This window comes from Psammomys obesus, unplaced genomic scaffold (assembly GCF_907164565.1).
Source record: "Psammomys obesus unplaced genomic scaffold, mPsaObe1.curated_primary_1811, whole genome shotgun sequence".
NCBI classification, from domain to species: Eukaryota; Metazoa; Chordata; class Mammalia; order Rodentia; family Muridae; genus Psammomys; species Psammomys obesus.
Window position 1 is genome coordinate 1,226,584 of NW_026592548.1, and position 15,207 is coordinate 1,241,790.

Genomic DNA, 15,207 nt, shown 5'->3' on the forward strand with positions numbered 1-15,207 from the left:
ACTCTGTATCCCAGCCCTGTCCCGCTCCCTCATACCCTCCCAGTCCCTCCCTTCCTCCCTCATCTCCACCGTGCCCCTTTCCAAGTCCACTGATAGGGGGGACCTCCTCCCCATTCATCTGATCCTGTTTTATCAGGTATCTTCAGGACTGGCTGCAAAGCTCTCCTCTGTGGCCTAACAGGACTGCTACTCCCTTGGCGGGTGGGGAGGCCAAAGAGCCAGTCATTGAGTTCCTGTTAGAAATAGTCCTTGTTCCCCTCACTATGGGAAGCCAATTGGTTACTGAGCTACCACAGGATACATCTGAGCAGAGGTTCTAGGTTACATTCATACATGTTCCTTGGTTGCATGTCAGTCTCAGAAATGACGCTGTGCCCTGATATATTTGGTCCTTGTGGAGCTCCTATCCTTTCCTCATCAGACTAACTCCCCTTCTTTCTTATGATTCCCTGTACTCTGCCAAAGGTTTGGTCATGAGTCTTTGCTTTGAAAACACTGCTAGTTAGAGTCTTTCAAATGCACTCAGTAGACTCCTGTCATATGTTCAATGCGCATCCCACCTGTCTTTCTAAACGAGGATTGATCATCTTAGCCCTTGTCCTCTCTCTTGATTATCTTTTTTAGGTGTATAGATTTCCTTATGTTTATCATATCTTGTAGGTCTATATAAGTGAGAATATACCGTGTTTGTCTTTCTCCTTCTGGGATATTTCACTCAGGATGATCTTTTCTAGATCCCACCATTTGCCTGCAAATTTCATGATTTCCTCCTTTTTGATTGCTGAGTAGTATTCCATTGTGTAAAAATACCACAATTTCTGTACCCATTCCATAGTTGACGGACATCTGGGTTGTTTCCAGGTTCTGGCTAAGACAAATAAAACTGCTATAAACATGGTTGAGCAAATATCCCTTTTATGTACTTGAGCAAACTTTGGGTATATACCTAGCAGTGGTATAGCTGGGTCTTGAGGAAGCACTATTCCTAATTTTCTTAGAAAGCTCCAGATAGATTTCCAGAGTGGTTGTATCAGTTTACATTCCCACCAGCAGTGGAGGAGGTTCCCCTTTCTCCACAACCTCTCCAGCATGTGTTGTCCCTTGAGTTTTTCATTTTGGCCATTCTGATGGGTGTAAGGTGATATCTCAGGGTCGTTTTGATTTGCATTTCCCTGATGGCTAATGAGGATGAGCATTTCTTTAAGTGTTTCTCTGCCATTTGATATTCCTCTATCGAGAATTCTCTGTTTAGCTCTGTTCCCCATTTTTTAATTGGATTACTTGGTTTGCTGCTTTTCAGCTTCTTTAGTTCTTTGTATATACTCGATATTAGTCCTCTGTCAGATAAAGGGTTAGTGAAGATTCTTTCCCAATCTGTAGGCAGGCGTTTTGTTTTGATGACAGTGTCCTTTGTTTTACAGAAGCTTTTCAGTTTCATGAGGTCCCATTTATTGATTGTTGCTCTTAGAGCCTGTGCTGTTGGTGTTCTGTTCAGGAAGTTGTCTCCTGTGCCAATGAGTTCTAGGCTGTTCCCCACTTTTTCTTCTAACAGATTTAGAGTATCTGGTTTTATGTTGAGGTCTTTGATCCACTTGGACTTTAGTTTTGTGCAGGGTGATAAATATGGATCTATTTTCATTTTTCTGCATGTGGACATCCAGTTGGACCAGCACCATTTGTTGTTGAAGATGCTGTCTTTTTTCCATTGAACGGTTTTGGCTTCTTTGTCAAAAATCGAGTATTCATAGGTGTGTGGGTTTATTTCTGGGTCTTCTATGCGGTTCCATTGATCCTCCTTTCTGTTTTTGTGCCAATGCCATGCAGTTTTTATTACTATTGCTCTGTAGTACAACTGGAGATTGGGAATGGAGATACCTCCAGATGATCTGTTGTTGTACAGGATTGTTTTGGAGATTCTGGGTTTTTTGTTTCTCCATATGAAGCTGAGAATCTTTTTTTCAAGGTCTGTAAAGAATTGAGTTGGTATTTTGATGGGAATTGCATTGAATCTGTAGATTGCTTTTGGCAGGATGGCCATTTTCACAATGTTAATCCTACCAATCCATGAGCACAGGAGATCTTTCCATCTTCTGATATCTTCTTCAATTTCTTTCTTCAGAGACTTGAAGTTTTTCTCAAACAGATCTTTCACTTGCTTGGTTAGTGTCACCCCAAGGTACTTTATGTTATTAGTGGCTATTGTGAAGGGTGTTGTTTCCCTAATTTCTTTCTCGGCCCTTTTGTCTTTGGTATACAGGAGGGCTTCTGATTTTTTTGAGTTGATTTTGTATCCTGCCACTTTGCTGAAGGTGTTTATCAACTGGAGGAGTTCTCTGGTTGAATTCTTGGGGTCGCTCATATATACTATCATATCATCTGCGAATAGTGACACTTTGACCTCTTCCTTTCCGAGTTGTATCCCCTTGATCTCCTTTAGTTGTCTTATTGCTCTGGCTAGGACTTCAAGTACTATGTTGAAGAGGTAGGGAGAGAGTGGGCAGCCTTGTCTTGTCCCTGATTTCAGTGGGATTGATTTAAGTTTCTCTCCATTGAGTTTGATGTTGGCTATCGGCTTGCTGTATATTGCCTTTACTATGTTTAGATATGTGCCTTGTATCCCTGTTCTCTCCAAGACTTTAAACATGAATGGGTGTTGGACTTTGTCAAATGCTTTTTCAGCATCTAAGGAGATGATCATGTGGTTTTTCTCCTTCAGTTTGTTTATGTGGTGGATTACATTGATGTTGAACCACCCTTGCATGCCTTTATACGCATATTTTTAAAAAGCAGAAGGGTCACAACAAATAAAATAATTCTGAAGGACAGAAAGAAATCTCGTTTTCTTAGTGAAGCAGGAAAATGATAAAAATCACCCCAAAATAAGTCTTGCCTTTGAGTAAAAGTAAAATAGTATGTTGCAACAACACATTCACCTAAGCAGTTGTTCCATGCAGTAGAACAAGTATACACAAAACCAAGTATTTCTGTGAAGTCTATCATCATACAATCCAACCTTCCTTAAAGATAAAACCTAATGTTTTATGTCTGAAACTGTGCTTGTAAGCATAAAGATCCAAGTTTAAGCTCCAAATCCATGAAAAAAAAAAAAACCTCTTCCAGAATAGTGGTTTATCCTTGGAATCTGAACACTGGGGGAGCACAGACATGCAGATCTGTAGACATATCGGTCAGCGAGCCTAAATGATAGATTCTGTTAAAGCAAAAGAATCAAAAAGCATGATGGATGGGTGCTGAGGAGCTACACCAGTAGTTAAACTTGGACTTTCATGTGCATCCCATACAGGTTTGCACACAAACGCATATCCACATGTACACATGCATGTTTGTTCACTCACATACATATAATATACAAAATAAATGCAAATTCAGGGTTATCTTGAGAAAGAAAGATGACTAGATAGCAAAGGGCACACATAGTTAACTGGTTTTTCTTTTAAACTGTTGCTTGCTATGTTTGTTTATACCACATGATGTACCTGTTAAAGCTGTTATCTTTAGAACATTATCACTACCTTCATGATTTCATTACTTAGATGGTACACTTTTAAGAATATTTAATCTCCCATCCACTTTTATCAACAATTTTTGTACTAACTTACTTTGCATCCCAAGCTATTTTGTTCAAATAAATGTCAAGACCACCTGGATTCAGGTAAGTACAATACTATACTTAATTTATATTGCACAATTAAAGTAAAATGGCTTATGCTTTCCTGTTTCGTGCATAGCACTTTCTGTTATACATGAAAGGCTCCTGGATTAAAATCTGATTATAATCTATTAGTACAATTTGAGAATCAATTGAATTATTTAATCATGGGGATCTTTACCTAACTAATAAATTATGGTGTTTTTGGGAGATGGTTAAACTAGGAAGTTGGGGCTATGTGTAATATGGAGCGTATTAAGCTCAGTCTTGAAGATGTCTCTTTCCTGCATTCCTCCTGTCTAATATGAGATGAACCACCTTTTTTTCTATTATACAATATCATAATGCTTTGCCTCACAGTATATGAACCCAGAAGTAATGGATTCAAATAGAATGAAACCTCTGACTGTGTGATACAAAATAAAGCCTTTCTTCTTAAATCATTGTAAAGAGTGGTGAAAAATGAGTAGTGATCAGCCTTTTTTTTTTTTTAAGAACTAAATACTGGCATTTACTGATCACATGACTTGTAAAGACCTTTAAGTGCAAGGTTTCTACTTTAGCTTTGCTTAGGTATCAGTTTAGAAACACTTCATATATATATATATATATGTGTGTGTGTGTGTGTGTGTGTGTGTGTGTTGCAGCTCCAGATTTCTGTTTTTTGTTTGTTTGTTTGTTTGTTTTCTTTTTTATTAGCATTTATTACAATTTATTCAATTTGTATCCTACTGTGGCCTCCCAATCCCACACTCCCTCCCTCTTCTCCTCCTATGCCCCTTCCCTAGTCAACTGATAGTGGAAGTCCTCCTCCCCTTCTAGTTGACCCTAGCCTATCAGGTCTCATCAGGGCTGGTTGCATTGTCTTCCTCCGTGGCCTGGCAAGGCTGCACCCCCCCCAGCGGGAGGTGATCAGGGAGCCTGTCACTGAGTTCCTGCCAGAGAAAGCCCCCGCTTCCCTTATTAGGGACCCCACTTGGATAATGAGTCTATGGGCTACATCTGAGCCTGGTTTTTAGTCATCAGGGAGATGCAAATCAAAACAATCGTGAGATTTCTCCTTATACCCAACAGAATGGCTAAGATCAAAAACACAAGGAATGATGTATGCTGGAGAGGATGTGGAAAAGGGGAACCCTCTTCCATTGCTGGTGAGACTTCATGGAGCAGACTTGTGAGATTTTTAATCTATATTTTACTTAAGAAATACTTATTACCCCAATGTAATTATAATCTTCCTCTTTTGACAGTTCTAAAATTTTTCTTATATTCTTCCATTAAATTCCAATTTGGAATTTACTTTAAAATAGAGTATAAGTGACTTTTTTCCTAAACATTCTACATATTTCTCCATACAAATTAACTAATATTTTCCCAATTTTTGTTGATTTCTGGTGATGTTTATAACACACACAAAGTACCAACTATGCATGAGTCTATTTTGCCTTTTATATTACGATTAACTTTTGCTTTGATTTTCAAAGTTCTCTAAATTCAAAGTGTGTGAACCTCAGGTGTTTATCCCACTTTTTAATAATAAACTAAAACCACAGTATCAGAAAAACCTTGCTATCTGGTGGTAAGAAATGGTCTAAGAAATAGGATTATCTAATTTTACACAGATGAAAACCCAATGTCATAAAAGCTAAGTGCTGGTATTGGAGCACAGAATTGCCAATTTTAGAAATATTTACTTTATTCACAGAGCCCTTAAGGGCCAGTTTCAACACAGTAGTTTACTTACTATTTTAATTGAATGACAATATCAAAAGATACTAACAGGGAATGTGAATTACTGACTAATGATCATGGACAACATTGTTATTTTTCTAATTACTAAGAATGACTCAGATTCTGCATTAGCTTCTTTTCTTGTTGCTAAGATAAAGTACTGAACAAAATCAACTTAAGAAAGTAAAAGTTCACTTTGACTTATAGTTTGAGGTTGCAATCCATTAAGCTGGGGAAGTCAGATCAGCAAGAGATGGTCACAGTACACTCACAGTTAGGGAGCACAGAAACAACTGAATGTTGGTGCTTGACTCATTGTATCCTTTTGTTTTCAAAAGCCAGCCATGAAATAATGTTGTCAACAGTCAGGGTAGTTTCCCCGACCCTTTTCAATTAATCTAATATAAAAAAAATCCCTTACAAATACATTCATAGGTTTGTTTCCTGTGTGACTCTAGACATGGTAGAAATAATAATCAATTTGAGGTTGAAGAGAATAGATCAGTCAGTAAACTATCCATGTAAAAGTTAGATGTGGCAGCAAGAGGCATCCTTGGCTTCAGGTTTGAGTAGATTAGAAAAGATTACTGGAGTTTCCTAGCCAGCCAGTCTAATTGAATTTGTGAGCTCTAGGTTCAGTAAGAAACTGTGATTCAAAAACTGTGATTCATTGGAGGACTGAGGAAGACAGCTGGTATTGATACCTAGCTTCCACACACATGTTCACAAATTGCGCATGCACCTGCATGAACATGTGTGTACACACAAACATAAACATACACATTTAACATGCACATAAAAGTTGAAAATCAATATCATAAGTTAACATCTGCAGCTTGACACCCCACCACATCTGTTATGTCCTAACCTTTCACCCTTTATCTTAAGCTTATGGACATTTTTTAATGCAAACTTTGTTTAGTCCAGTGGTTCTCAACCTATGGATTGAGACATCCACTTTTGGGATGGCATATGAAATATCTTGCATATCAGATTTTTTTATTACAACTCATAACAATAGCAAAATTGTAGTTATGAAGTAGCAAAAGAATAATTTTATAATTTGAGAGTCACCACAACATGGGGAATTATATTAAAGGGTTTCACCAATAAGAAGTTTGAGAACCACTGGTTTATTCTATCATCAAAAGTATTCATAATCTTTAGCATGTCTGACACCTTTTAAAATTTGCAGGCAAATGGTTGGATCTAGAAAAGACCAATTTGAGTGAGGAATCCAAGAAGCAGAAAGACACACATGGTATATACTCACTTATAAATGGATATTAGACATATAGAATTAAACATATTAAAATCTGTACTCCTAAAGAAGCTAAACAAGAAGGAATATCCTAGGAAAGATGCTCAATCCTCATTCAGAAGGACAAACAGGATAGATATGGGAAGCGGAAGAAGACAGGTAATAGGACAAGAGCCTGCCACAGAGGGCCTCTGAAAAACTCTAATGATCAGGATATTGAAGCAAATGCTGAGACTCAGAGCCAAATTTTGGGCAGAGTGCAGGGAAACTTATGGAACCAGGGGAAGATAGAAAGACCTGGAGGGGACAGGAGCTCCAAAAGGAGACCAACATAGCCAAAAACCTAAGGTCAATGACTCCTTCAGAGACAGATGCTCCAAGGAGGAACCATGTATGGAGAGGACCTAATATCCCAGCTCAGATGTAGCCCATAGGCAGTTCATTCTCCGAATGTGTTCCCTAATAAGGGGAATAGAGGCTATCTCTGACATGAACTCAATAGACAGATCTTTGATCACCTTCCCCTGGGGTGGTACAGCCTTGCCAGGCAACAGAGGAAAACAATGCAGCCAGTCCTGATGAGACCTGATAGGCTAGGGTCAAACAGAAGGGCAGGAGGACCTCCCTTATCAGTGAACTAGAGGAGGAGCATTAGGGGGAGAAGGAGGAGGGAGGGTGGACTGGGAGGAGATGGAAGGAACTACAGCTGGGATACAAGGTGAAAATAAATGTAATAAATAATAAATTAAAAAATAAAAAATAGAAAAAATAGTAAATAGCCAGGATATCCAACCAACCTAGATTCCCATCAACACATGAATGGACAAAGAAATGTGATAAGTGTACATGCTGAAATTATGCAACCATAAAGAAAAATGAATGACATTTGTAAGAAAATTAGTAGAACTGGAAAGCAGTAAATTAAATGAAGTGAACCATACTCAAAACAACTACTTCAACTACTTCATATTTTCTCCTAAGTGCAGAACCTACATTCTCTCTCTCTTTCTCTCTCTCTCTCTCTTCTCTCGTGTGTGTATGTGTGTTTGTGTGTGTGTGTGTGTGTGACCACGAGAGAGTCACAAAACTAAAAAAAGGATGAAGAGATCTTAAGGGAAGTAGGAACTAGGCCAATAGAATACATGTGGTAAGAAAGCAGAAAATGGGCTAACTGAGGAAAGGGGTCGGGGGAGCCACCAAGACAGGACAATGGAAGCAGGGCAAAGAAACTTGAATGAATGAAAATAGTCTAATAACATATCTATGTGAGAATACCAAGATAAAATCTGTCACTTTTTTCTACTAACCTGTTTTTATTTTAATTTTTCAGGTTGACCAGAAAATGAGCTTTCATTTCTTTTTATCCAAGAGTGTAATGATTAACTTTGATTTTTTTTCAAGCCAGATGCTTTCTTATCAGTAAAATAGGTAAGATGTAATGAGAGTGTCTCAAGAATTTGTTTCAAGTGTTTCCCAGAGTAAAGGCTTTGATGGAGTAATGTTGGAGTGTGATGACCACCTAGAATAGTATGGGAATTCTAATGCCTTGTTGTTTGTTTCTTATGTGCAGCAATCAAAGTTCTCAATGTGGTTGTATCTCTAGGTCCGCTGAGCTACTGGGAATTAATGTCTCACAGTGTGCCCAGATGCTGAGTATAGAGCTTTGGCATTTGGATATTCCCTTCCTTGGCTTGGTCTTGATTTGAACCAATCACAGTTTTTGACTCTCCACATACACCATGTGACATGACATTTTATTTCAAAAAGAGGAAACTATAAGGACTCACCATGTATTTGCTGAAGGAATAAATAAAACAGTAAGATAATATATTAAGGAAAGACTGATCTTTAGGTTTATTCCAGAAATATTTATTGAAAACTATTCTGTAATGAGTAGTGTGTTATAAAAGCAAGTAGACATTATCTTTGCCTTCTTACACACATGCTTTGGGTATACATTAGAATTAACCTAGGTCCTGTAGTTATTCAGATTTATTTTGTCTTCAGTTTTTTTAAGGAAAATTATTTGTGAAGGATAGAGTAGCATGAATGTAAAAATAAGATCTGAAGGGAATGAAGGCCTGAATGTGCAAAATATGAAAAACCCAGTGTTTGGTACAGTAGTCACAGAAATGAATAGAAGATAAACCCAGTGGTGAAGAAATGAACAAGACCATAGAAAAACTGTATATCTAAGAAATTAAATGTCAGAAATAAAATGCTAATTGCAACAATTCATAGGAGGGGAAAATGAGGCAGTAGGAATGGAAAGAAAATGTGTTTATGGTCCTATATGCTTGATAGTAAATGTGATATTACAGCTACTACATGGATGCAACACTTGGGAGCTGAGTGTTCATGAGTAAAACTAGAAGAGAAACAAAAGCACTGTTGGCTACATAGATTGATATTAAAATATATCCAACACATTATTCAGGGCTCCCTAGAAAAACAGAATCAAGAAGAAATAGACAAATGAAGACAGGAAAATTATAGAGAAATAAATATGTAGATAACAAATAGTTAATTCATTAATGTGGAATTGGGTCATGTGTTTATGCAGGTTTAAAAGTCCCCAGACATACCTTATGCAAAATGAAACCTGAGGAAATCTTGTAGTGTAGCTCCAGTTCATGCCTGGGTGCCTGAGAACCATGCAATCAAATGTTATACATTCCACCTGAAGTTTGAAAACAAGAACAGAAACTGGAAAAACAAAAACAGGAAAGAACCATGTCTGGGACAGATTAGAGTCACTTTCATTCAGGCCCCAACACTTTCATAATGAGTGACTTGTGCTACTCAGTTTACCTAGTCAAACCCTAATCTCTTTTGAGAAGCAAAGTTACACTTTGAGACGTTTAGCACCTGTTTGCCATTTAACACCTGCTCCTCATTTTGTTTATCCCACCTTTCTGTCTGAACTTTCATCCTTGAATTGTCCTTGCTGCACCCACAGCAAAGATGCAGAGACTAAGAAGATCTGAGCAGACAATCTTGATAAACCCTTGTTTGTTGATATTAATTCAAACTCTGTGCAATTGCTCTTCTGTGACTATCTGTTCACACACAAGTGGCTGTACATCGATACAAAGTTCTCATTTCTCAGGTTTTCATTTCTAGATAAGACAAGGTATCTTAGTTGGGGTTTCTATTGCTATGATAAAAAAAAAATCATGACCCAAAGCAATGTCAGAAGGAAGGAACTTATTTCAGCTTACAACTAGCAAACCACACTTCTTCACTGAAGATGTCATGACAGGAAGTCAAGGAAGGAACCTGGAAGCAGAATATGAAGCAGAGGCCATGGAGAACACTGTTTACTGGCTTGCTCAGTCTGCTTTCTTATACTATCCAATATCATCTGCTCTCAGTGGTACTGCCCTCAGTGGGCTAGGCACTTCTACTTCAATTACTAAGCAAGAAAATGTATACTTGTCTATAGTCCAGTTACATGAAGGCATTCTCTCAATTGAGAGTCCCTATTTTCAAATGACTCTTAGATGTATCAAGTTGGCATAAGACTAATTAGCACAGGAGGCTCCTGCATCATATAAAGCTTATTTTGAATACATGTATCTACATTTTTCTTGTCCTAAATGTTATAGGGAAAGTAGCCATGAACCTTGTCCTAGTTTCATTTCTGTTCCTGTTGTAAATACGCTAACATAGTACCTTAAAGAAGAAATGGCTTATGTTATCTTACAATTCCAAGTTACAGTTCATCATAGCATGGAAGTCAAGGTGTCAGGAACTTAAAACAGCTACTTACATCAGTTCCGAAATAGATGTATGCATGTATGTCAATGCTCAGCTCATTTTCTCTGTTTTTAAAGGGTGTTTTTATGTATTCATTTCTCTCTCTCTCTCTCTCTCTCTCTCTCTCTCTCTCTCTCTGTGTGTGTGTGTGTGTGTGTGTGTGTATGAGAAAGAGAGAAAGAAAGACAGAGAGAGAGGTGATACAGAGAAGAGGATATCAGATTCCCATAAAATGGAATTACAGGCAATTGTGAGTCACCCGATTTAGGTGACTCTTTCTCTGAAAGAGCAACAAGAGCCATCTCTTCAGCCTCTAGCTTCTGAATTATTATGCAATGCAGGACAAAAATTTAGTCTGGGTCTTATCACATTAAATACTGCAATCTAGACTATACTCAACATATAGTCAGAAATAAACCTAATCTAGACATTCCCCCTTTAAGACACAATTCCCAGGTGATTCTCAATTACATCAAGTTGACAATTACAACTATCATAGCCTTGCACTGGAAAAAAAAATTATTTCCATTTTTTTTCCTTTGCAGGAAATCTTATGAAAGAAGAGGGAGATAGAAAGACCTGGAGGGGACAGGAGCTCCCCAAGGAAAGCAACAGAACCAAAATATTTGGACACAAGGGTCTTTTGTGAGGCTGATACTCCAACCAAGGACCATGCATGGAGATAACCTAGAACTCCTGCACAGATACAGCCCATGGCAGCTCATTGTCCAAGAGGATTCCTTGTTAATGGAAACAGGAACTGTCTCTGACATGAACTCAGGAGCTGGTTTTTTGATCACCATCACATGAGGGGAGAGCAGCCTTACCAGTCCTTACCAGAGGAAGAAAATGAGGCCAATCCTGTTGAGATCTGACAGACTAGGGTCAGATGGTAAGGGAGGAGGACCTCCCCTATCATTGGACTGGGAGAGGGGCATAGAAGAAGAACAGGGAGGGAGGGTGTGATTGGAAGAGGATGGAGAAGGGGACTACGTCTGGGATACAATGATTAAACTGTAATTAATAAAAATAAAATTAAATTAAAAAGAATTTGCCTTACATTATGGAGTGGAAACATGCCTCAGAGTTCAGAATTTACCATGTTAAAGGTCTATGTGCAGGAAAACCCTCTTCATCAATCCCCTCAGCAGTTTTTCTAATGAAGAAAAGCAAATTGAATTAAAAGTAGTGACTGTTTTCTATTGTTCTTAAGAACTTCCTGGTGTGAGTCTACCCTTTCCAGAAAGGAAGACTGCTCTTGACATTCATAGAGCAGACATCTGCAAAGTATTCATTCAATGCTATACCACTAGAAAATCAGGCTTTTTTTTAACCTGGTGGTTGTTAAATAAATATCTGGTAGAAAAATGTGTTCTTTTGAATATTGAATAAATCAAAACAAAATTACACTTAAATGAATCTTAAATTTTGCACAAGCAGAGTAATACAAACAACCAACTCTACTTTCTTCAGAAAAGACAGGTCTATAAAAGCTTGTTTAGATGTTAGCAAAGGTCATTCCGTTTATACTTTTAATTGATTTGGCCTTTCCTTGACTTCTCAGAACACTGACAAAGACCTCAATCAGTACTTTTTTTTTTTTTTTTTGGCATTTAGTTAGTAGGACCTAAGGAAAGGGGAAAGTTTTCACTGGGCTGGGTATATTGGTGTTCTCTAATACATTTGTGATTGAAGGCAGGAAAATCGAACTATAGTTAAGACACACACAGAAACATCCATTATTAGTACATGTAAAGACATAGCTGGAGACCAAGTGTCATTGTGGTTTAAATATTCTGAAATCTCAGGGAAACTAAGAATGCAGTGGTCAGAAAGGCATTGAAGGGAAAGAGAGGAGGAAAAATTGGGGAGAACACAGAAAGGGAGAATAAGGGGGAGATAATATTCTATAGTTAGACCAAGGTCAACTCCAGAGCCACAGTGAAGATGGGACTCTGTAAAGAAAGCTACTTAAATGAGTGGTACAAATTGAGTGTCCAAAGAACCAAAAACTTCTGGTTAAGAAAGTGAGGAGAGTGTGAAGTTCACTAGAAAATGATGAGTGTGGGGAGTCTGAGGACAAAGGTGAAACTTCACTATTTGACTATGGGGGTCCTTTTGTGTTTTTGCATGGAACAGGTTCACAAACATTCCGGCTCAGAAAAATAAGAATAGAAGCAGGTAGCGTTAGTAACTATCTTCTGATACAATGATACATGTAGGAGGAGACGAATGAAATAGTTGAGGAAGGTTTATCAGTCTTACAGGATCACAGAATTATAGTAAAGCATAACTAACTTGCTGTAATAGAAGATGACAAAACTACGCTGTAATGTAGATTCTGTGCCTCTTCCCTTGTGGAGAATCTGTCACTAATCTTTGTTATTTCAAGTGCAGAATACAAATTAAATACTCAAGGTCAGTACAGTTTAGTCATTCAGGTTAATCCTTTTAATTCAGATATATTAGTCAGAGAGGTGACACTTAAGTCTTATCACTTTTCAAGTCCAGTTAGTCTTTAATCTTAATTATGCCTGACCTGATTTAAAGTGAACAGAAATTCATTCTCCACAGAGTAAACAGGAACCACAGAGCTTTTGTTATTCATTAAAACAAGCCTCTGTCTCCATTCTAATTATCACTTGGGTTTTAAGGGTCCAGGTTAAGTGGGGATGTCAGAGTTCTGTTTGTTGGATAATGTAGTAAGAAACATGAATTAATAAGAACTGCTCAGGTTTGGGCCATGTTCTGAAATCTGCTGTTATGTCTATTTAAACCAAATAATGTTAGACAGAATGTGTGCCTGATGCCTCATGCTTCTGGTAGGAGTAAGAGCTGCACACTAAGCTGATAAATGTAGTGAGCTTGATGCTATGCCGGGAGCGTAGCAAATGCTAAATAAATGCTCTGTTTTTGTTTATAGTTTTTCCATGAGAGAGGAGAGGCAGGAAAGATAGGGAGTTAAGTGAAAAGCAAAAGAAGAGATTTATATCAAGCTTATGACTGAGAGGTTTTGAATCTTATCTGTTTGAAAAGGTTGTTCAGGGTTGTGCTGTATCATTAAGCAAAGTGGATAGAAGCAGATATATTAAACTAGTATTAATTCACTTTGTAAATATCTAGTCTCTCAGTCAGCAAAAGGTATCACTTAAACTAGAAATGTAAATAAATAGGTTTCAGGAGAGGAAAAATAAAAAACCTGAATGATCAAATACCACTGATCATTGATATGTAGTTGTATGTTTGTATTTAGTCTGTCCAGACACAGACTATCCTCTCTGCAATGTGAACCTAAACAATATATTCTTATGTGTGTTTTATAATGACACTGCTATTGTCCGAAGGCATTTAGAGTCCTTAATGTAGGCTGAGTACATTAAGAAACATTGGGTGATGCATAGAGAGTCCACTGGAAAAGGGGGTGGGGGTTAAATAGACTGAGAGATGACAAAAGCTTCACAAGAAGACCATCAGAGCCAATCAACAAGGGCCCAGATGGGTCTATGGAGTCTGAGGCACCAAGCAAGGACAATGCATGGTCTGGACCTAGGTCCTCTACTTATAAGTAGCCAATGGGCATCTTAAGCTTCATGTGGGCCCACTAGTTAGGGGAGTGTGGGATATCTCTGACATGGACTATGTTGCCTACTTTTTCACTTCCCTCTGATAGGGCTCCCTCCCAGACCACAGAGGAGAAAGATGAACTCAGTCCTCATGTGAATAGATGAGCTGGGGTGTCTGGGTAAGGGGGAGCTCCTATTCTGAGGAATAAGAGTGGGGGGATCCATGAGGGAAGGTGGGACTGGGAAGAGAGGAGGGAGTGGCCTATGACTGATATATAAATTGAATTAATTAATAAAATTGAAAAAAGAGAAAGTTTTTATTCATATAAAATAGAAGTTCAATAATTTTTGCACTCCCATTTCACTCATATTTATTTGCTTATTTCTTTGGTAATTATCATATTGCTCAGATGCATGGATATTTACATAGCTTCTCATTTTAACTGTTCTTTGTCTCACTCAGTCTGCGGTTATCATACACATGTGCATACACACACCTGCATAGGTACTATTCTTCTCCCATTAGTGGGCCAAGATTTGGGGTACTGTTCTTTTTCTCTTTTTTCTTTATGTGTGTTGGGAGGCATAGAGTCAAACTCATTATATACCTCATGTAGGACTCAAAATCATGACTGATATTCCTGCTTCAGTTTCTCAGTTTCTTGAGTGCTACGATTATAAGTGTGAATACAATTTTGGGACTCATAAGGGTCCCAAAGTAAATACTGCCTTTAAGTCTTAGAATTACTGTCATGAACACCCATTCCCAGTTGTAATATGTTACTTATTGGCTGTATCACTTTGGATTTATCAGCTATAATCAATAGTCACTATGTTTTTTTCTTTAACCAGAAATAACAGACATTAATACAGACATGTATCCATGCACAGGCATGCTATTTGTGACTATTGCAAAGGTCAGCTTAAAAATACATCAAAGTGTCCTATGAATTTATATGAACATAATTCGCACTGAAATAATTCTTATCCAATAAAGATTCATCTGCATGATCTTCATAAAGGAATAGACATAATAGACATAAATAGTGACAGGAAGGTTACCACAAAAGACATCCAAAATGACTTTAAAAACTTAGTAGGGTTGATGACAGCTGATATACGCTGAGTATCACAAATTGGTACATGTTTTCACTAAGTGCTTTTACTTTGACCGAGAAGTTTGGTTTTAGAAATTCTTCATATTAACAGTAATTTATCCACAC